We start from the raw sequence: 22,157 nt of genomic DNA, 5'->3' as shown, positions 1-22,157 counted from the left end.
TACTAGCTTGTATAACTAGCTTGTAGAATTTCTGTCTCAGATGGAACTCCCTAAACTCCTTGACGCGGATGTGGTAACCCTGCAACAGCGGATCTCCGCTGCTGAAGTTGACGCGGCTATATCGGCGTTAAAAAGCAAAAAGCACCAGGCCCGGATGGTTTCGACGGCAGCTACTATAAGGTCTTCCGTGAGGAACTTGTACCTCACCTAGAGACTTGGTGCAATGATTTAATGGAAGGGGGCACACCGGACAGAGATATGTCCCTGGCAGACATAGTTCTACTACCGAAACCTGGCAAAAACGAAGAGATCCCTGGAAACTTTCGCCCAATCTCCCTGATAAACCACGACTCTAAAATCCTAGCAAAAGTTCTAGCGGGCAGACTGAATCCGATGCTATCCCGATTGGTTCATCCGGACCAAGTGGGATTTATACCGGGGAGACAATTGTTTGAAAATACGAGACGCAATGTCGATCTGATTTGGAGACAGGCCACGAGGGGCACACCGACATTGATCCTGTCGTTAGACGCTGAGAAGGCGTTCGACAGGGTCAAATGGTCATATTTATTTGAAGTATTACAACACTTTGGTATTCCGGCCCAATTCATCACCGCAATCCGGACCATGTACACTAACGTGCAGGCGCGCATACGGATTTCGGGCGCAAAGGTCACCCCGTTTCGCTTGAGCAACGGTACTAGACAGGGTTGCCCCCTATCATCCTTACTATTCGCTTTATCTCTGGAACCCTTGCTACAGATGATACGCGCTTCTCCGGGCGTTGGGGGAGTTCAAGTGGGTGGACAGCGATACGTGGTCTCCGGATTTGCAGACGACATACTCCTAACAATAACGGACCCTAAAGGATCGATGGTTGCATTGACAAACATATTACAAACATATAGCGAAATAGCTGGTTATAAAGTAAACCTGAACAAATCTAGCGCGCTCCCCATAGGCATGACTGATGCTGACGCAACTTATATAGGATCGACTTACCACATACATGTAGCGCGGGACTCCATCAAGTATTTAGGCATTCGACTGACGGCCGACCCGACCCAATTATACCAACATAATTACACCCCACTAATTCGTACTTTAATGAACGATATGGAGCGTTGGCTGGACAAACCTATCTCATGGATCGGGAGGATCCACTCTGTCAAAATGAATATTCTTCCTAGAATACTTTTTCTATTTCAGGCCCTCCCGGTCCGCATAACTAAATCTCAGTTAGGGTCACTTCAACAGGCTATAGGCAAATTTGTCTGGCAGAACAAAAGACCTAGAGTCTCCCGAAACGTGCTTTTTCGGGCGAAGAATTGAGGGGGCCTGGGACTCCCGAATCTATACTATTATTACGTCGCAGCGCAACTAGCCCAGATAGCGTTCTGGCACTCTCCCCCGGAGGAGAGAAGGTGGGTAGATCTGGAAACCTCCCTTACGGGAGCAGACCTACCCCAATTCCAGATTTGGACCCCTAAAGAACATAGACCGACGGTTCAGACGAACTGTCCAGCTATATTGCATTCACTTAAGATATGGGATGAGAGTGCCGTAAAATACGGCCTGACATCCTCCCCATCCTCGATGACCCCGGACTGGCAGCTAGGGACTTTAGAGGTATAGAAAATACGGGATTGCAGAGACTAGGACATCTATTCGAAAATGGCTCTATAGTAACATTCGAGGAACTGAAAACTAGGGCTGTATTAAGACCTTTCGACTATTTTCATTATATTCAGCTAAGGGATTATGCACAAACTCCGCAGGTGAAGAAAGCTGCTCTAACACAACCAACGTTCTTTGAGAGGATGTGTCTGAAGGAAACGTTCCCGAACGGGTTAATCTCCTGCCTATACGCTCACTTGAGCACTCACACTTTGGAGTGGGGACGGATTACATATGCAGATCAGTGGGAGGAAGACTTAGGGGAGGAGCTGGAAGGCATAGAATGGCAGGAAATCTGGGAGGCCGCCGCGAAGTCCTCTGTGTGTGTCTCCTTGCAGGAACAGTCATTTAAGACATTATTTAGATGGTACACTACACCGGTCAAACTACATCGAATGCATAAAACTCCGACGAATTTGTGTCGGAGAGGCTGTGGACAAAAGGGCACCTACATTCACATGTGGTGGGAATGTCCAGAAGCGCAGGCATACTGGAAGCGTATAGAGGCACTAGAGCGAGACATCTTCGACAAAGAGGTCAAAATAGATCCCTGGGTCTTCTTACTGGCTAGATCCCTGGAAAATTGGACACGAACGGAACAAAACCTTTTACATAAGATAAACTTAGCAGCCAGGCGAGCCTTGGCTCAAGTATGGTTACAGAGGGAAACACCTACACTCCCCATGGTAATACAAAAGATTAAAGATACCTTCCTTATGGACAAATTAACTGCAACGGTTAGAGGGACGATGAATTAGTTTGAAAAGACTTGGGGCCCGTGGATGGCGAACGCAGCTAGCGACTGAGGACGGGTGGGGTGGACTTAGTCCCCCCTTAGTCCCCCGCGCACCTGTTATCTCCTAATAGAAGCTACGAGCGGGCCAAATTTAGAAAGTGCCACCGTACGAGTAGACTCCATAGACCCCCCTGAGAGATAACTATCCACCGACCTACCCTAGGGCATACTCCTATGTGGTCTAGTAATCAGTAACTGTACCTCTAGTGACAAACTGGTCGACCCCCACAAAATCCTCCCCCCTTTTTTTTTTTTTCTCTCTCCTGATCTCTCCCCCCTCTTCTTATCCTATCTTTACTACTTTTCTATTTGACCTTACATTCGTATTCCGACTCACCTCGTGCGACTTCGTAGCATGGATTTAACATTAGGGTTCAAAGATTAGGAATGAGACGGCTTAGATATTCTAAGAATATACACCGCTCCCGAACGGGAGGAGTCTACTGGAACACTGTCATTCCTGTCTTGTCGGAAGACGTATATTTAGTTGTACGCTATTTCATTTTTATTTTAACTTAAACCTCAGGGCGGGATGTCGGGTATGGCGTGTTTTTGAATTGGGTCACAGACACATTGCACGGATTCCTTGTAAGGACACCACATGTTATACTATATCCGTCATTATCTGCATTGCTTATACCTGTGCAATTACTGTTCAAAGTACGTTAATGTGTGTCTGTTTAAAGCTAATGGAAGTTTTGTGTATGCTGTATCTTTCATCCTGTCTTGAAATAAATAAAGAATTTAAAAAAAAAAAAAGTCAAAATGAGGCTCAGTAGTGTGCGTGGCCTCCATGTGCCTGTATGACCTCCCTACAATGCCTGTGCATGCTCCTGATGAGGTGGTAGATGGTCTCCTGAGGGATCTCCACCCAGACCTGGACTAAAGCATCTGCCAACTCCTGGACAGTCTGTGGTGCAACGTGACGTTGGTGGATGGAGCGAGACATGATGTCCCAGATGTGCTCAGTTGGATTCAGGTCTGAGGACCAAGCGGGCCAGTCCATAGCATCAATGCCTTCATCTTGCAGGAACTGCTGACACGCTCCAGCCACATGAGGTCTAGCATTGTCTTGAATTAGGAGGAACCCAGGGCCAATCGCACCAGCATATGGTCTCACAAGGGGTCTGAGGATCTCATCTCGGTACCTAATGGCAGTCAGGCTACCTCTGGCGATCACATGGAGGGCTGTGCGGCCCCACCATTACTGACCCACTGCCAAACCGGTCATGCTGGAGGATGTTGCAGGCAGCAGAACGTTCTCCACGGCGTCTTCAGACTCTGTCCCGTCTGTCACATGTGCTCAGTGTGAACCTGCTTTCATCTGTGAAGAGCACAGTGGCGAATTTGCCAATCTTGGTGTATCTGGCAAATGCCAAGCGTCCTGCACAACCCCCACCTGTGGATGTCGGGCCCTCATACCACCCTCATGGAGTCTGTTTCTGACCGTTTGAGCAGACACATGCACATTTGTGGCCTGCTGGAGGTCTTTTTGCAGGGCTCTGGCAGTGCTCCTCCTGTTCCTCCTTGCACAAAGGCGGAGGTAGCGGTCCTGCTGCTGGGTTGTTGCCCTCCTACGACCTCCTCCACGTCTCCTGATGTACTGGCCTGTTTCCTGGTAGCACCTCCATGCTCTGGACACTACGCTGACAGACACAGCAAACCTTCTTGCCACAGCTGGCATTGTTGGGCCATCCTGGATGAGCTGCACTACCTGAGCCACGTGTGTGGGTTGTAGACTCCATCCAGGGCCGGACTGGCCCACCGGGATACCGGGAAATTTCCCGGTGGGCCGTTGGCACCTGGGGCCGGGGTGACCTGCGGCCGCAGGGAGAACTTGAAAGGCGGCCGCAGGGGAAGCTCTTCATGAGGCCGCTGGGGGAGCAGGCTCTTCTGGGGGAGCAGGCTGTTCTGTCTCTGCTCCCCCTCCCTCGCGCGCTAGAAAGAGACCGGGGGCCGGAATATGACATCATATTCCGGCTCCGGTCTCATTAAGCTGCGCGCGAGGGAGGGGGAGCAGAGACAGAACAGCCTGCTCCCCCAGAAGAGCCTGCTCGCGGCCTCATGAAGAGCTTCCCCTGCGGCCGCCTTTCAAGTTCTCCCTGCGGCCGCCAGCACAGCTACCAGTCTGCCCACCCACAGGTACTAAAAAATATGTATGTCAGTGGGAGTGTGTGTGTGTGTGTCATGCTGTGTGTGTGTGTGTGTGTGTGTGTTCCATGCTGTGTGTGTGTGTCTGTCTGTCATGGTGTGTATGTGTCTGTGTCATGCTGTGTGTGTGTGTGTCTGTATCATGCTGTGTGTGTGTGTCTGTCTGTCTGTCTGTGTCATGCTGTGTGTGTCTGCGTCATGCTGTGTGTGTGTGTCTGTGTCATGCTGTGTGTGTGTGTCTGTCTGTGTCATGCTGTGTGTGTCTGCGTCATGCTGTGTGTATGTGTCTGTGTCATGCTGTGTGTGTGTCTGTATCATGCTGTGTGTGTGTGTCTGTCTGTGTCATGCTGTGTGTGTCTGCGTCATGCTGTGTGTGTGTGTCTGTGTCATGCTGTGTGTGTGTCTGTATCATGCTGTGTGTGTGTCTGTGTCATTCTGTGTATCTGTCTGTGTCATGCTGTGTGTGTGTCTGTATCATGCTGTGTGTCTGTCTGTGTCATGCTGTGTCTGTATCATGGTGTGTGTCTGTCATGGTGTGTGTGTGTGTGTCTGTCATGGTGCGTGTGTGTCTGTCTGTGTCATGCTGTGTGTGTGTGTCTGTGTCATGAGGTGTGTGTGTGTATGTCTGTGCCATGCGGTGTGTCTGTGTCATGCTGTGTGTCTGTCTGTGTCATGCAGTGTGTGTGTGTGTCTGTCTGTGTCATGCTGTGTGTGTGTGTCTGTCTGTGTCATGCTGTGTGTGTGTCTGTGTTACGCTGTGTGTGTGTCTGTCTGTGTTACGCTGTGTGTGTGTGTCTGTATGTGTCATGCTGTGTGTCTGTCTGTGTCGTCTGTGTCACGGTGTGTCTGTATCATGGTGTGTGTGTCTGTCATGGTATATGTGTGTGTCTGTCATGGTGTGTGTGTGTGTGTCTTTGTCTGTCATGGTGTGTGTGTGTGTGTCAGTCGTGGTGAGTGTGTGTGTGTGTGTGTGTGTGTCAGTCGTGGTGTCTGTGTGTGTTTTTAAAAATAGTGTTTTACTCAACTTTTTTTTTTTCCAACGTCGTGCTGGTCTCTGCCTCTATGACTGAGATCATCAAGCTTGATGATCTCAGCCAATCCGCACTGACACAGGAAGCGCCTCTAGTGACCGTCTGAGTGTCTGTCACTAGAGGTGTCACTAGGAAGCAATGTAAACACTGCCTTTTCTCTGCAAAGTCAGTGTTTACATTCAAAAGCCTGCAGGGACAGGCTATAGACACCAGAACCACTACATTAAGCTGTGTGTGTGTGCGCCTGCTAGTGAGCTTGCTTGCATGTGTATGTGTGTGTGTGTGTGTGTGTGCCTGCTAGTGAGTAAGCTTGTGTTTTTATGTCAATGAGCTTATGTATATTAGTGAAATTGTTCATCTATGAGGCTTTGTATCAATGAGCTTGTGTGTGTCAGTGAGATTGTCTGTGTCTGCATGTGAGTATGCTTACTGTATAATTAAATGTTTTACTCTGAAAGGACCAATATATTATATTAGAAAAAGCAATATATATATATATATATATATATTGCGACAATATATGGCGCAATGACTTATGGGGCTGGCATAGATTTTTTTTTTCCAGGGATGCTTTGTATCCCCAGTCCGGCCCTGACTCCATCTCATGCTACCACTAGAGTGACAGCACCGCCAGCATTCAAAAGTGACCAAAACATCAGCCAGGAAGCATAGGAACTGAGAAGTGGTCTGTGGTCACCACCTGACCCACTCCTTTATTGGGGGTGTCTTGCGAATTGCCTATAATTTCCACCTGTTGTCTATCCCATTTGCACAACAGCATGTGAAATTGATTGACACTCAGTGTTGCTTCCTAAGTGGACAATTTGATTTCACAGAAGTGTGATTGACTTGGAGTTACATTGTGTTGTTTAAGTGTTCCCTGTATTTTTTTTGAGCAGTGTGTATATATATATATATATATATATTATATTATTTTTATTTATTTTTTTAAAACTATAAAAGTTAAAAGAACAAGACAAGTGATGAAATGACAGGTCCAAACTGTCATTCTAAAGTGTCGAAAGTATAAATTTGGATAACTTCATGTCACTGCCACAACTGATACGTTTCCAGTAATGCGTGCCAAAAAACAATTAGAAGAAACACATCATTTTCATAACTGTTTAATTTAGAAGGGAAGATTGAAAAACACATATCATATTGGTCTCTGGTGCTCCTAGCACATCTTTTACCCAGAAAAGTGAAAATGCTAAATGCATTCTGCTCTACCAGCTGGGCTTTTGCATTAATACGAATACATCATGTAAATATGTAAATGCAGTTGATTTGAGACTTTACTAAAGAAGTGTAATTTCTTTGGCATAAGAGTGAAAAGTAATTCTACTATATTACATAGCAATCTGATATATTGTACAATATATATATATATATATATTTTTTTACAAAAATCAAAAGTAATGAGTGTATATATTTGCAGGCCTCCCAAAACCCCCACATCTAGTGGTACAGTACTGAATTTGGGCTCCTGTCCCACTTTGCCAGGTTTGTACGGACAATGCATAGTGCGCATGCATCATTAGACGTGCTTGAACTACACTAAAACTACATGCTCATCCATTAATGGGTCTGGCCTCCATGACTGGCACCAGCGCTCATCCAATGGATTTTGAGATTCGGTAAGAAAAAGCAACATTCAAAACTGCCTTATTTTTTCCACTAATCATGTGCATGCTACCCAACTCTTGCTTCACTAATTATGTAAATGTTACAGCAGTGAGTGGCAAACCATATTTTGTGCAAAACCACTATGTTGCATGTTCCAACACTAAAAAAATTCTGCGACCCCAGGGGCTACTAACCCAAAAGAATTCCCTTTTTCCCTTTTTCAATTTTCTTTACGACTACCTGATTCTCTGACTCTGATGCAGCTTATTGTTCTGCTCTGATCTAATGCTTTTTAGCAGTAATATATTTTGGTGTTTTAGCTTTTTTTTCTTTCTTCATTTAAAGTTTGCAGTATTTCTTTTCAGTAAGTATACCTGACTTACAGGACAAACAAATAACTGGGGAACACTTGAATGGTGTCCATCCTCCAAGACCCATAGTAACCAAAACATGCATGGTGAGTTGCTCTTTAGGGTAGTGAACTTGGCCCCAAAAAACCCACAATGCCCTTCTCTTCTTCCCATCCACTGGTACCTTAGGATGTGAGTTAAATCAATACAGGTGAGCCAGGAGTTCCTATTCAATGTGTGCAAACCACCTCCCAGATAACCTCTGGCCATCCACAACATCAAAATAATAATGTTAAAAATAATCATATAAAAGCTATTTCAGAAGATACAGCAAATATTGGGAGGACTTGTTCTGTTCTCCTTTCCATAAGTAATTTAAAATATGTATTATTATATACTATTTGCCAAATCTGATATTATATGCGTTTTACTGCTGATTTTATGGCACCACTATCTGCAACTAACAGACATATAAATTAACACCATGTAAGTTTAAGGGATACTCTAAGCATGAAAATGATTTTAGCTCTGCAGTCTCATAGCTCAGGTCTCTGCCATTTATGAGTTAATTCACTTTGTTTATGCAGCCCTAGTCATATCTGCCATGGCTTGGACTCACACAGACAAAAAATGTAAAAAATAAACCTTTTTACAGCACAGTGTGTTTTCTTTAGAAGTCTTTATCTCTTGCTCCATAAATTGAACTGTAATCAAACACAGGAGACTACTTTTGGGCTCTAGCAGGCTATTAACAGAGCGATCAGGAAAGTTTAAATTAAACACAGGGAGCAATGAGGAAACAAAAAAATGTAAGTTATTTTTAGGAAGTGTGCAGGTAGGGTGTTTGAGTCATGGTCAGGAGAGGAGTGGCTATGACTGTATAAACAAAGTGATTTGACTTCTTAATGGCACAGAATTGGGAAGTGAGACTGCAGAGGCATTTAATTGAAGGTTTTTCTTTTTTGTGCTGAGAGAGTCCTTTTATGATAATTCCATATTTCCATATTTCCAGCATTTTTTATTGGAGTAGCACCACAATATTTGCTGCTTGTTTATCTATTTATATTAAAAATAAATACAATCCTGCATTTAAAAAAAAAAAAAATATATATATATATATATATATATATATATATATATATATATATATATTTTAGAATGCTGTTAACAAAAGCCATTGAATCCTCATATTGCAGTAGTGTGAAACAGGCAAACGTTAAAAAAATAAAGTAATAAATTGATGTAAACCAGGACAGCTCTGAAACAAATGGCTTTATTCTTCCCCCATTCTAAAGACAATGCAATGGACTGGAGTGACCCCTCTATTCTCATAGCTTCAATCATTACCAAGGAATTCTGTACACATTGAATAATACTGCAGTGGAAAATTAATGGAACTGCGCAATATGTCTAAAATATGTACGTTTTCCACTAAATGAATGTTATTTTCTTTAAACACTTGTTACTGGCTGATTCTGCTAACAGGTCGCACCTTTTCGGCTGTAAATGTAACACAGACATAAAAGACAGTAGCCTTTCCAGGGATAATTCGAGGTGTCTAATTATCCCAGCTGACTTTCAACGTGAGCTCATCAGTTTGCCTTTTCCTCTTTGGAGGGCAAACAGAGAAAAATGAACTACAACCTCAGGCATCAAATCTCCCAGCTGAAACGTAACATGGCAGATTTACTAATGTGCAGGCTGATCCATTTATTATTTAATGCTCGCAATAAATATTTGCATGACCTGACTCTGGAGGGAATGCTTCATGATAATTCATAGGGCATTGTCTGGATGTAGTCTATGGCGCCGGAAATTCACACCAAGCAGCCTATTCAGCCGCATATAGCTTACATGTTTTATTCAAAATATATATTTCAACAGTACTTCATTAACTTCCCTTTTGTAATTAATATTGGTCAGTTAGAGAAAGAGGGTGCAGTGATATAATACAATCTTCATTCTTGTGAGCACAGGGTAATATAAAACTGACACTACGCATGAAACAATTTATCAGCGGATATGCATGCATACGTGAATAAATACATGTGTGTTCCGATTACCATAATCCTACCATGGACTACATCCCATCAATGTCTCATTCTTCATCTTGCTAAGTTCCTCCCACAGCGTACACATTTGCATATAAATTATTTATACATTAGATAAAATATTTATGCATTCACACGCTCACACATATTCATTCACATACACAATCTACTCACTACGAATGCATATATACATAAATTTCATCTAAGAGGATACATTTAAATGTAAGTAAGATTCGTCCAATTAAAAAAACAAAACAAACCTACAACAAATATAATAAAATATACACAGCACTTTAACTATCACCATGCCACAATTTTGCGGAGTTAATGGAATATGTGCACCAAAAACACAAACTACTCAGAGATTGCTGTGCACAAAATTGATATAGGACTGTCTTCTTCTTTGCTAATGCCTACTAATGACAGTTCAATACTATCTCACCTGATCAAAATTGTCATTTTGAAGAAAGTGTTTACCATATTTACTATAAACCAAGCTAGGTCTCCACAATGTATTGATCAAATAAGCATGTACCAGCAAAATCCAATTAAAGTCTAAAGGTTATCATGATGACTCTACTATATCTCTAAATGAATGTGTCATGTATAAAGACTGGGTCCCTTTTGTTCTTAATGAAACCATGGAACCTTTGGAGCATTTCATCCCCCTTCTTAGAGTTATCTCACATTTAACATTGACTTATATGACAGGTCATTGTTATTTCAGTAAAAATTAAATGGAAATTTCTGCAGGTGGCCTAACACCTGAGTATTGGACTTATTTATTATCTGATAATCTGCACTTTTTAAATTGCAAGTCACATTTTAAAATCTTTGATTACACTGTGGGGGATGTCACACAGTGTATTAAAACTATAATGCACTCGAGTAAAACCCTAAGAAAAATGGAAGGGAGTGGAGACGTCATGGTGGGGGAGAATTAATATGATAAAGTAATATATATACCCAAAGTGGGTTTATCTCTTCCGCATGGTGCCTCTACACTGCCCAGAAAGTTGGCTGACATTGGTACAGTTGATTTTCAATTAATTTTTATTTGGGCAGGGAAATGCCCACGGATAAGTTCCGACCGATTGGCGTTAAAGATCAAACATGAAAAGCGTGTAACATTGCACCGGCAATTATAACTCAATCGGATACTGCAAAGAATCAAATATGGTATAAAACTGAGCAAAGTTTATACGATGAAGGAAAATGAGAGGCTGAGCACCTTTTTTTGGAAAACGAATAGCAAATTCAAATATAAGCACAGACTCGAGTCTAACAAGCTTAGAAAGGAGGTACAAGATAAAATTATTACTAGTCTTCACTTAAGTCAACTAAATAGCAATATCATGGATTTAAGTTTACAGAAATTGATTAATCTTGGGATAAAGGAAATTGATAACATAGTAGAGAATGGAAAAATTAAGGATTTTAATACTCTAAGTGCGGAATATAACATTGAGAGCAAAGAGATATATAAGAGTAAAGGGTTACCTTAATGACCACTTACTCAAAAATAAATGTAATAAACAAATACAACTTGATGAAATAGTAAAAAATACAAATGCTTTTTTTTTAAATGCTTTTTTTTTAAATGGTATCAAGTTGGCTCAATCTATATGAAAGAGAACCTGAAAATATTATCTGTTCTATAATAAATAAATGGAAAGAGGATATACACACGAACATAAGTTTAAGTTATGAAGAGTGGAAAAGATCAATAGCTATTGTTTCAAAGAATATACATTGCCCTTAATTTAGTTAAAGTTCAGTATAAGATAATGAATAGATGGTATTTAACCCCAAGTAGATTAGCAAAAATGTATTTAAATACTTCGGATAGCTGTTGGAGATGTGATGCGCATAGGTGTGGGATGTTGCACATCTGGTGGGAATGTGGGCCAATTTTTGTCTTTTGGAGCATGATTGCTTGTAAGATAAAGGCGCTGACTAATATTAAGATAGACCCAACTCCTGGCAACTTTTTGCTGCATTTGAATATACACCAAAATTATGGGCAATTTTCTATACTAATTATACATATTTTAATGGAGGCAAAGATATTGGTGGAAAGAAATTGGAAATCTATTAAAGTGCCATGCTGGGGTTTAGTTCAAGAACAACTGGTATAACAGCTAATGATGTAAATGGGTATACAATCTAAAGAAAGGACAATGTTGAAAGATTGGCAGATCTTAAAATATGTAAACAGATCTTACCTCTTTTTCTCCTCCAGAGAAAAGTTAAGTGAGCCTACTTACATTGATATATAATGCATAGCACTGAGTAAGATCTAAAGGTACAAGTCTACAACTTTAACATGGCACAAGAAGTCCTGTCTATTTTTGGTCCCTATCGCAGGAAGATGAGGTTAGGGGTTTGTGGTGTAATGTATGTTTTGTTATGTGATGACATTTTGGACAGGATTGGTAAAGTTTACATTTAGAAGATAAGTAATATATTAAAAAGTGGAAATTAGAAAATAATATATCAACATGTAATATATAGAGAGATCTATAATTATGCATGTCAATATGTTGGGCCGTAGAGTGTTGTTAATGTGTAATGTCATAAAATGTATTTTTTTTTCTAAAGTAAAAATTAAATATGGAAAAAAAAAAAAAAACACTATAATGCACTGTGTGATTTGCACTGTGCAGTGCGGGACAACCTAAAATTAAGCTTTCTGAAGAATAGTTACAAACCCAGACAGCAGCTTCTAATTCAAGCCGGTGCTATTAATTCATTCATTCTCCCTAAACTCATGAGAATGGCAGTGGGATAATCTTTTCTCATCAAATCTCACAGGATATGAAAAAAAATACATTGTTCCTGTGCCACCCTAAAATTAAAGGAGACCAGGAACAATGCAGGAACTATAACTTTAGCACTAAGTCTTATTAAAAAGAGTTACTTGTCCATCGAGCTTGGTATTTTAGATGGGCAGATCTAAATATTAATTTATTATTACTATTATTATTATTGAACCAATGCCCCCCTATGGGAATTGACAGCGTGGAGCCACTGCACATAGGTCCTGCAAAGATTGCAGGAACTCATCCAGGAAGTCCTTCTAGTACTAGTGACAGCCACTAAAGGTTGACTTAGTCAGCGATGTAAACACTTTTATCAAAAATGAATATTCATAGAATCAGTCATTTTACACAGTAATATTTATCAAAATAATTAGCAAGGCTATGTCTGCTGAGAGGAATGGATCGGGTAATTAAGCCAGAACATTTTGGAAGTGTTGTTTGCATGTAATATACAATCAGACACATTTGATTGTGGAAAGTTAAAGAGTTGTAAAGATGAAGTGGTAAACGTTATCAGTCTCTGCTTAAAGGGACACTCTAGGCACCCAGACCACTTCACCTCATTTGAGTGGTCTGGGTGCCTTGACCCTCTACCCTTAACCAACAGCATTCATTGTATGTAATATCATTGGAATTGGTTCATTAATAAATAAGTTGACTCTTCAAACCCTACTCTGAATTTTGGCCCATGACATGAATAGCCCTTTAAAGGAGTACTCTAACCAGAACAACCACTACAGCTCACTGTAGTGGTTATGGTGCCAAGAGTGCACTGCCACCATCCCAAAGTACAGTATCAAACTATTTGAGCACAGTCTGACTACTTACTTGTTTCCCACAGGCGCCCACTCCACAGAGTCATCATGGTGTTTGGGGTGTTCCTTTAATACATGTGGAAGGGTTGTTATTTTTTTGAAACCCACAAATAACCGACTGAACTGTGTTTCATGATTATTTATATTTTACAATGAATATTTAAATTCAAACCTCCTTTTTTTTTATTACTTTTTTTTAAATTTATTTTTGCAGTGCATATGAAAGAACAACGCGCAGGGGGTACCCCAACAGCAATTCTCAGGCTTTAAAAAAAAAAAACACATTTATAACAGTGAGGGGTATGTTAGTATGTTTAGTATGCCGTTTAGCAAGATTATTCACGCTGTAAATAGACTTGTTTCATGTAATATCTATTGAGTGTAAAGTAGTGGCATACATGTTAGGCACACATGTGGAGACTCAGTACTTAACAAGCTGGTTTCAGAGAGGGAAAGTGTGAGACATGTACAGTGCCTATTAGACTAAACAGCCTGTCCTAAGTTATGTTGGCATAGTGTACTGTGGTTGAGTAAGTATGTATGCCGTATGAGAAAAAAACAAGGTAATAAAAAAGGCTTAACTAATGGGTTCAAGATATAGTAGCCACTGGGTTGCTTATAAGTTTATGAGCGTCAGCATGTACGTTAAAATTTAATCATAAGCTAAAATAAAAGATTATCATCGCCATCTGTAGTGTGAGTGAGCATGTTCAAGCCACAAACTAATTAAAGTAATTAAAGTCAGCAGTGTCTGTATTAGGGTTGTCAGAGCTCAGACTGTTATCAGACTTCAGGAGATGGGCTGAAGGATGTGTTATCATCAGCTGTCCTCAGCCAATGCCCCGTGCATACCACAGTGGAGAGTCCGGTTCCAGGTCGGCTGTATCGGTGCCACTCTCCGATGAGCGGGAACGTAAGCTGCACTGCTCGTGTAGCAAGTGCATTTTGCAGCGTGACAGGTCCCTGTCTCTTCAGCGCCGGGCTGTAAAGGGAGCCAGTGCCTCTCGGCCCGTGGATCCCCCTCCATCGAAACTCTGGATCGTGGGTCCCCGGGCTTTCCGGTTTGCGGTCTTCCCCGCGGGTGGTCGGACGGCGGCCTGGAGGTTTCTCCATTGGGCCCCCGGCTCAGAAGAGGGACAGGTACCAGCTGCAACTTGACAGGTAGGCTCTGTCTTAGGAGGGGTGGGCAGGGGTCCGCACTTGCGGTCCCAGAAGGCTTGGCAAATTGCTTCAAATCGGACGTAATAGTACGCCCTCCGGTCATAAGGGGTTAAAAAGGTATCATTGCATACTGCAATACTCTGGTATTTTGTCATCATTTATATATAGATATATATATATATATAAAAATCCAAGAAGGTGGCAGCACTCACGGAGTTAAAAATTCTAATCTGTATTGAGTCATATTAAAAATCAACGTTTCAGTCCTCTATATGGGAATTTCTTCCTATAGGTATTGATCCTGAAGAAAGTCCCATATAGAGGACTGAAACATTGATTTTTAATATGACTCAATAAAGATTAGAATTTTTAACTCCGTGAGTGCTGCCACCTTCTTGGATTTTTGGATAACTAAGCTCTGGCTTAGCACCCGGCAAACAAGGGACTTCTGTAGCGTGAGTACAAGAGATTTTTCTTTTTTCTTTTTTATATACTGTGACGAAACCAATCTCGCCACATTGTATTGGAGGAGCCTGGTTGCCCGCCTGCTGCCTTTGGATTATGGACCGGCAGCTAAAGGGTTAATTTTACTGTGCAGAAGGATTTATTTCTCCCTTTCTGCACAGCAGTTCGGTAGATTTCATCTACCGAACAAACAGCCGTTCACCAACCTCCCCAGAGCCGTGGAAAGCCGGCCGGCGTTGTTAATTGGCCACCCAGAAGCTGGAGTGTGCTGCCAATTTACCTCCCTGAAGCTGCGGTTAATTGCCTGTTAACTGTGTGGCCGCTGTTACACTTAGCGGCCGCTAGGTGGCGCTGTTCTGGAGCTCCCCGGGCAGCCAACACTTTTCTGCCCGGCTTTCATGCACCAAAATCGGACACTTTTACGTGCAGGCACCGCTGAACCTCCAGCCCCTGGTTCTAATTCGTATGGATTTGGTGAATGCAGGGAAATTCGGTAGTTTATGTTTTATGTGAACTGTAGTAACCCAGATAGCCTGCCATGGAGCTTGTTCGTATAATTAAAGACTTTGGCTCCATGGCAATTAAAATGTATTTGTGTGATCTGGGTGCCATTCACCTAATAATGTGCACCCAGACCTGAGCTATCTGGGGATATGTTACATGTCTGTGTTTTGTGTATAAAATGTGTCTGTAGGTATTTTAAAGTGATAGTCTGTTTCTGTGTCACCATGTGCATAATGGAGTCTGGCCTTTGTCTTAGGAGATAATTGAATTACTTCATTAATTATCTCCAGGGCAGGGAGGAGGAAACCAAGATGCATGGTGGGAAAGTATTGTGGCTGTGTGTACGAAAATTATACATGTCTGTCTGCTGTTTCAGTCTTCCATCTGGTCCCCTAGGGGAGTGTCCACCAGGTGGGAGACCTGCATAAATACAGGGGCAGGTAGCCCTGAATAAACAGACCACTGCTTGACCTTCAACACGGAGCCTTGTCTCGTTCTTGGGGGGATTCACTGTATGCTGTTGGAGATTTGACTGCTAGGAGTGTAAGCTGATGTCTGCTTTTCCTATTCATCTGCTAGCAGCTATTCGTGAGGTTCCAGCTGGAGTGCTACCTTATTCATCTATATCCAGTTCGTGAGTTTTGATGTTCTGCAGTAGCTGTGCCTGTTTGGAAAAGGGGATTATCGCCTAAACCGATTTATTCCCTTTTATGCTGAAACGGTCCGTTACATATACATATATATATAGATAGATATAGATATAGATAAATATAGTGTGGCTGCACTCACGGATATTTCTTTAAAATATAACTTTTATTCTGGTTCCATTTAAAAAAGATCTGTTTTAAATGGAACCAGAATAAAAGTTATATTTTAAAGAAATATCCGTGAGTGCAGCCACACTATTTTTATCTATGGATGTCTTGGCCCTGGTAATGCACCCGGTTTTGAATAAATTGGCAGCCTGAGTGCAAAGTACAGTATATATATTTATATTTATATATATATATATATATATATATATATATTTAGTTGATAAGATTGGAGTAGTCTGTTAGATACAAACAAACTCAATAACTCAATAAAGACAGCGGTGAATGGTATAAGAATTACAACGCTTTTTACAGAAATGCTGCAAATTAACATATAATAAACTTACATACAAGTAAAAAAAAAAAAAAGAAACAGACAAGTTTCTTTAACCCCTTAACGCCGTTACGACGTACCATGCCGTCCCGCATTAAATGGGCTTTAAAGCCGTTGCGACGGCATGGTATGTCGTAACGGCTTGCAGCCCCAGGAGGTGAATTGTACTCACCTGCACCGCGATCCTCTTCTGGGGGGCTGCCTGACAGCCCAGGCAGCCCCCCTCCGGCAAATGAGGCCCCGGCTCAAAGAGCGATCACATGGCCCCCTATAGCTGGCTGTGGATCTGCCAGCAGGGGGACTGTTTGAAATATCAGACAGTCCCCCTGCTGGTAGGAAAGTAAAAATAAATAAATTAAATAAGTGTAAAATTAAATTAAATATATTTATATATATATATATATATATATATAATATGTATATATATTATATATATATAATATATATACATATTATATATATGTAACGTCATACAAAGTGTATTTTAATAGTAATATAAGTATATATATTAATTTTAAAATACACTTAGAATGACGTTACATATATATAATATGTATATATATTATATATATAATAGATGTACATATATATATTATATATAAATACGTATAATTAAAATAATATATAAATGAAATAATAAAATAAATAAATAAAATATTGAAACAAAATTTTATATAAATTATATATGCATATGTAATTTCATTCTAAATGTATTTTGTTATTAATATATATATATATATATATATATATATATATATATATCGGTAACAAAATACACATAGAATGACATTCTATATATATCTATCTATATATAAAATACAAATAACCGCAAATATATATATATATAGATAAATACATATAGTTACATAAAAGATTACATTAGTATACACGTAGAATTTAAATACCTATAAATGCATATATATAAAAATTCTACGTGTATATTTAAATAATATTTTAACGTAATTATGTGATTTGATTAATTAAAATGTGATTGACATGCCTGACAACACAGGGAGAAAGTGCAGAGAATTTAATTTGCAAGCACTATATTTGACCCTGTCACTCTCCAAGACACCATAAAACCTGTACATAGGGGGTACTGTTTTACTCGGGAGACTTCGCTGAACTCAAATATTAGTGTTTCAAACTGGTAAATTGTATTACAACGATGATATTTTAAGTAAAAGTGACGTTTTTCGCATTTTTTACAAGCGAACGGCACTTTTATGGTCTATATTATTGTTGTAATATGTTTTACTGTTTTAAAACACTAATATTTGTATATAGTGAAGTCTCCCGAGAATAACAGTACCCCCCATGTACAGGTTTTATGGTGTTTTGGAAAGTTAGAGAGTCACATATAAGGCTTGCATTTCATTTTTTTCACATTGAAATTTGCCAGATTGGTTATGTTGCCTTTGAGAGCGTATGGTAGCCCAGGAATGAGAATTACCCCCATGATGGCATACCATTTGCAAAAGAAGACAACCCGAGGTATTGCAAGTGGGGTATGTCCAGTCTTTCTTAGTAGCCACTTAGTCACAAACACTGGCCAAATATTAGTTTTTTGCTTTTTTCACACAAAAACAAATATGAACGCTAAGTTTGGCCAGTGTTTGTGACTAAGTGGCTACTAAAAAAGACTAAACATACCCCACTTTCAATACCTTGGCTTGTCTACTTTTTCAAATGCTATGCCATTATGGGGGTAATTCTCATTCCTGGCTACCACACCGTCTCAAAGGTAACATTACTAATCTGGAAAATTTCAATTTGAAAATGGAATGTTCTATATTTGACCCTGTAACTTTCCAAAACAACATAAAACCTGTTAATGGGGGGTACTGTTGTACTCGTGAGACATCGCTGATTACAAATATGTGCATTTTTGCAGTAAAACCTAACAGTATTATGACATTCTCAGTTTAAATGTCAGACGGAAATGCAAATTTTTTAAAAAATCTTATTTTCTCACATTTTTTTTACATTTTATTCGTAATAAATTATGTTCCATATATGAATAGTTAATGATAAATTAAAGCCCTGTTTCTCCTGAACAAAATGATATATAATAAGTGTGGGTGCATATCATTTGAAAGAGGGGAACTACGGGTGAACAGACATATAGCGCAAATTCTAGTTTTTGTTTACGTTTTGTTTTGATCAGAACGTGCACTATTGACTCCGTCCTGAAGGGGTTAAGGCAACAACAAAAACAACAAATATTTTTTTTTAAAAGCATTAATATTTTGTCTAAATTATGTCCCAAAGGAAAAGAGGGTAAAAAAAAAACCTTCTCGCTTCATGTTTTTCCTTATTGATCTCACTGTAATTTATTTTCTGATCAAAGCAATAGTCAAGATGTGTGCAAATGTCTAAAAAAGAAATTAATTTGGGATTTTTACTGCCTGGTAAACTTATTTAAGTTTCTTATATTTTACTATTTAATTAGAACAGATGCAGCTTGAAGAATAATTACTATGTATACCAGACCAGAATTATTTTTATAATTTCATGCAACAATATGTGGCGTAGATAAAATTGATATGCTTAATATGATTTCTATTATGCTTATAATTTCTTAACCTATACGGGCTTTGAATACTTAAAAAAGACCAACTTATTCAAGGTCATCCCTCACCACCAGCAAAATCAATTGCTGACTGGTACAAACATATCAAAAAAAGAAACAATGAGCCTGTTGGTGTGGGAGATTGAAAAGTTCACAGATTGTGGAGAAGGTATGTATGAAGAGTAATTTTGGAGCAAAGTTCTAAAAGTGAAGCAATAAGGAGGGACATTCTGCATACATGGAGACTTGATGATCAACCCAGCGCTTCTCACATTGTGACATTAGAAGTCACTCCATTCCTCATGTATAGGTCAGCAGAGGGGAAGTGTCAGACATTGAGAAAGCTGTCCAAGGCTTTCCCAGACAGAGGAGGTGCTAAGAGCTGACTCCACACCCACAGGTGGGCTCATGGCAACACTAGTGCAGTTTAAGAGGAGAGTATATCTGAAAAACATATGAAGCTCCCTAGGAGCAGACAAAATGTTTTCAAATTTTTGTAAGTATTAATTGAATTAATTATACAGTTGAACCTTGGAACTCAAACGCTCCACTACCTGAACAATTCGGTAGTCAAACATAAAATTTGACCAAAAAAAAGTCTTAGAACCCAAACAAAAACTCGGTACCCGAACAAATTACGCACCATTAACCTCATTGGAACCTCGTTGGTATGACGCATAGGCCACTAGCGCTAGACAAAGCATACAGAGCTCCATTCTGTCAGCAAGCAGAGCTCCATTCTGTCAGCAAGCAGAGCTGACTGGTAAATTGAAGTTACATTTTCCTTTCATTTGCATTGTGTTCATTGCTCTTCTATTTGCTTTTCAGATAACTGAAAACTGTAAAAAATTGTGTTCAAATTTAATTTTAGGAGTCTGAAACAGATTAATCTAATTTCTAAAAATTCTTATTGGAAATTTTGATTTGTTTTTTTAACAAATTGGATCTTAAACAGCCTTCTCAAATGGATGAAGTTTGAGTTCCGAGATTCCACTGTATTTAGAGAGTTTTTCATATACGAGTACAGGTTCACTCTAATTGTGTTATACACTCTCATAAACCCCAATTATGGTTAGTATACCTTTTACGAGCCATGTCCTGAGCTGTTCCATGATTACTATGAATGGTGCATATCACGAGTGAATATTTTTACCAATAAAATTGTGGATGGTTCCCTTAATAATAACATCTCCTGTATTCACAGGCAAATAAGATGCACAATCTTCTGAATTCAGTGTAAAATCATTTGTTCATGTGTTCAATGATATTAAAGGGACACTATAGTCACCCAGACCACTTCAGCTCAATGAAGTGGTCTGGGTGCCAGGTCCCTCAGGTTTAACCTTTCAGATGTAAACATAGCAGTTTCATAGCAGGGTTAATCCAGCCGTTAGAGGCGCACCTGCGACGCTGGATGCGAAATTCGCATCCAGCTTGCAGAACGTCCATAGCAAAGCATTGAGAATTGCTTTCCTATGGACTGTTTGAATGCGCACGCGGCATTTGCCGTGCATGCGCATTCCGCTCCACTCGGGAGCTGACGTCAGCAGGGGAGGAGAGGTCACCAGCGCCGAGGGAGCCCGTCACTGGATTAAGGTAAGCTGCTGAAGGGGTTTTTTTTTTTTAATTTGAATTTTTATTGAAAGATTTTCATTGGGATTAGGGTACAGAAAAAAAAAGAGGGAGAGGGGAGGGGAGGGGAAAACATATATAAGGTCCAGTAGAATACATAACAGTGGCATACATTAAGTCATAAAGTCATACAGCAAATTACAATAGGATCCGTGGATTGGAAGCATTCCTAGATGACAACATAACATTAGAAACACTTTCACAACAGTGTTGAGTACCCAAAGGTGCTACTGGCACAATTTAGTCTCTCCTGTTACGGTATGGGTGTCTTATGGTTCCTTGCAAGGAGAGATTGCGGTATGCAATACTGTATAGTATAACGGTACATTACAAGAGGACACCTTGACACAGTGAGTGAAGACCCACGAAGCATAGTGATCGTCCAACAAATCGATCTTCGTATACTAAGTTCCCTGTTGAGCATAGTGCGGTAGTGGAGTTCATAAATTGCATACATTGAATAAGACAGTTAAAGTAGATGTTGTGTATAGTTATTGTAGGCCTAGTCTAGCGGTTCAGAGGTGTGTCGAGCTTGGCCGGAGTGCGTTATACACTATCCCATATGGTCCAATGCTCTCTGACCTGTTACATATCTGATAGGAGTCACAATTGTGTTACGAGCCCTTATCTTTCTGTATTATATATGCATTTGAGTTCCATTGGTTCCAGTTATATTGGGCTGTAGATATTTGTGTAGCCGAGTGTGCTGACATTAGTTCATACCTTAGAAACTGCCTAGTCTTATGGTGTAGTAAGTTAGGATGCGGGCATGTGGTCTGTTTCCAATTAGCAGCAATAAGACTACGGGTAGCTAGGATTAATATGCTTAATAACTGTTTATCCGTATGTGACAGAGTATCCGGTGTCATTAAAAATATACCAATTCGTGATGTCAGAGTTAAGGGCTGAAAGCCTACTTCATTCCATAAGTTTTGGGTCTCTTCCCATAAAGGTAAAATAAGGGGGCACTCCCACCATATGTGGGTCATGGTACCTTTGGATTGGAGACATCTCCAACAGCTATCTGGAGCGTTAGGGTAAATGTTGTGTAATCTGTCCGGTGTGAGATACCACCGATAGATAAGTTTTTTGTGAGACTCTATATGAGAGTAACAGGAGGTAACCCCTTTTAATGCCATGAGCGAATGAAGCCATTGATCATCCGTGAAGTTTTGAGGGTTTTCTTTCTGCCACTGGGATTTATAAGCAGCCTTCGGTTCAGGGGATTGCTCAATCAAGGTAAGATAGCTTAAGGACAAAGTCTTGGTTTTTATTGGGGATTTATAGCATCTATCATATAGTTTAAGAAGGTTCTTGCTTGGCCCTGGGGTTAGGTCTACTAGTGTGGCCACTCTAGT

Source organism: Pelobates fuscus, chromosome 8 (genome assembly GCF_036172605.1).
Source record: "Pelobates fuscus isolate aPelFus1 chromosome 8, aPelFus1.pri, whole genome shotgun sequence".
Lineage (NCBI taxonomy): Eukaryota > Metazoa > Chordata > Amphibia > Anura > Pelobatidae > Pelobates > Pelobates fuscus.
This window is presented reverse-complemented; position numbering follows the sequence as displayed.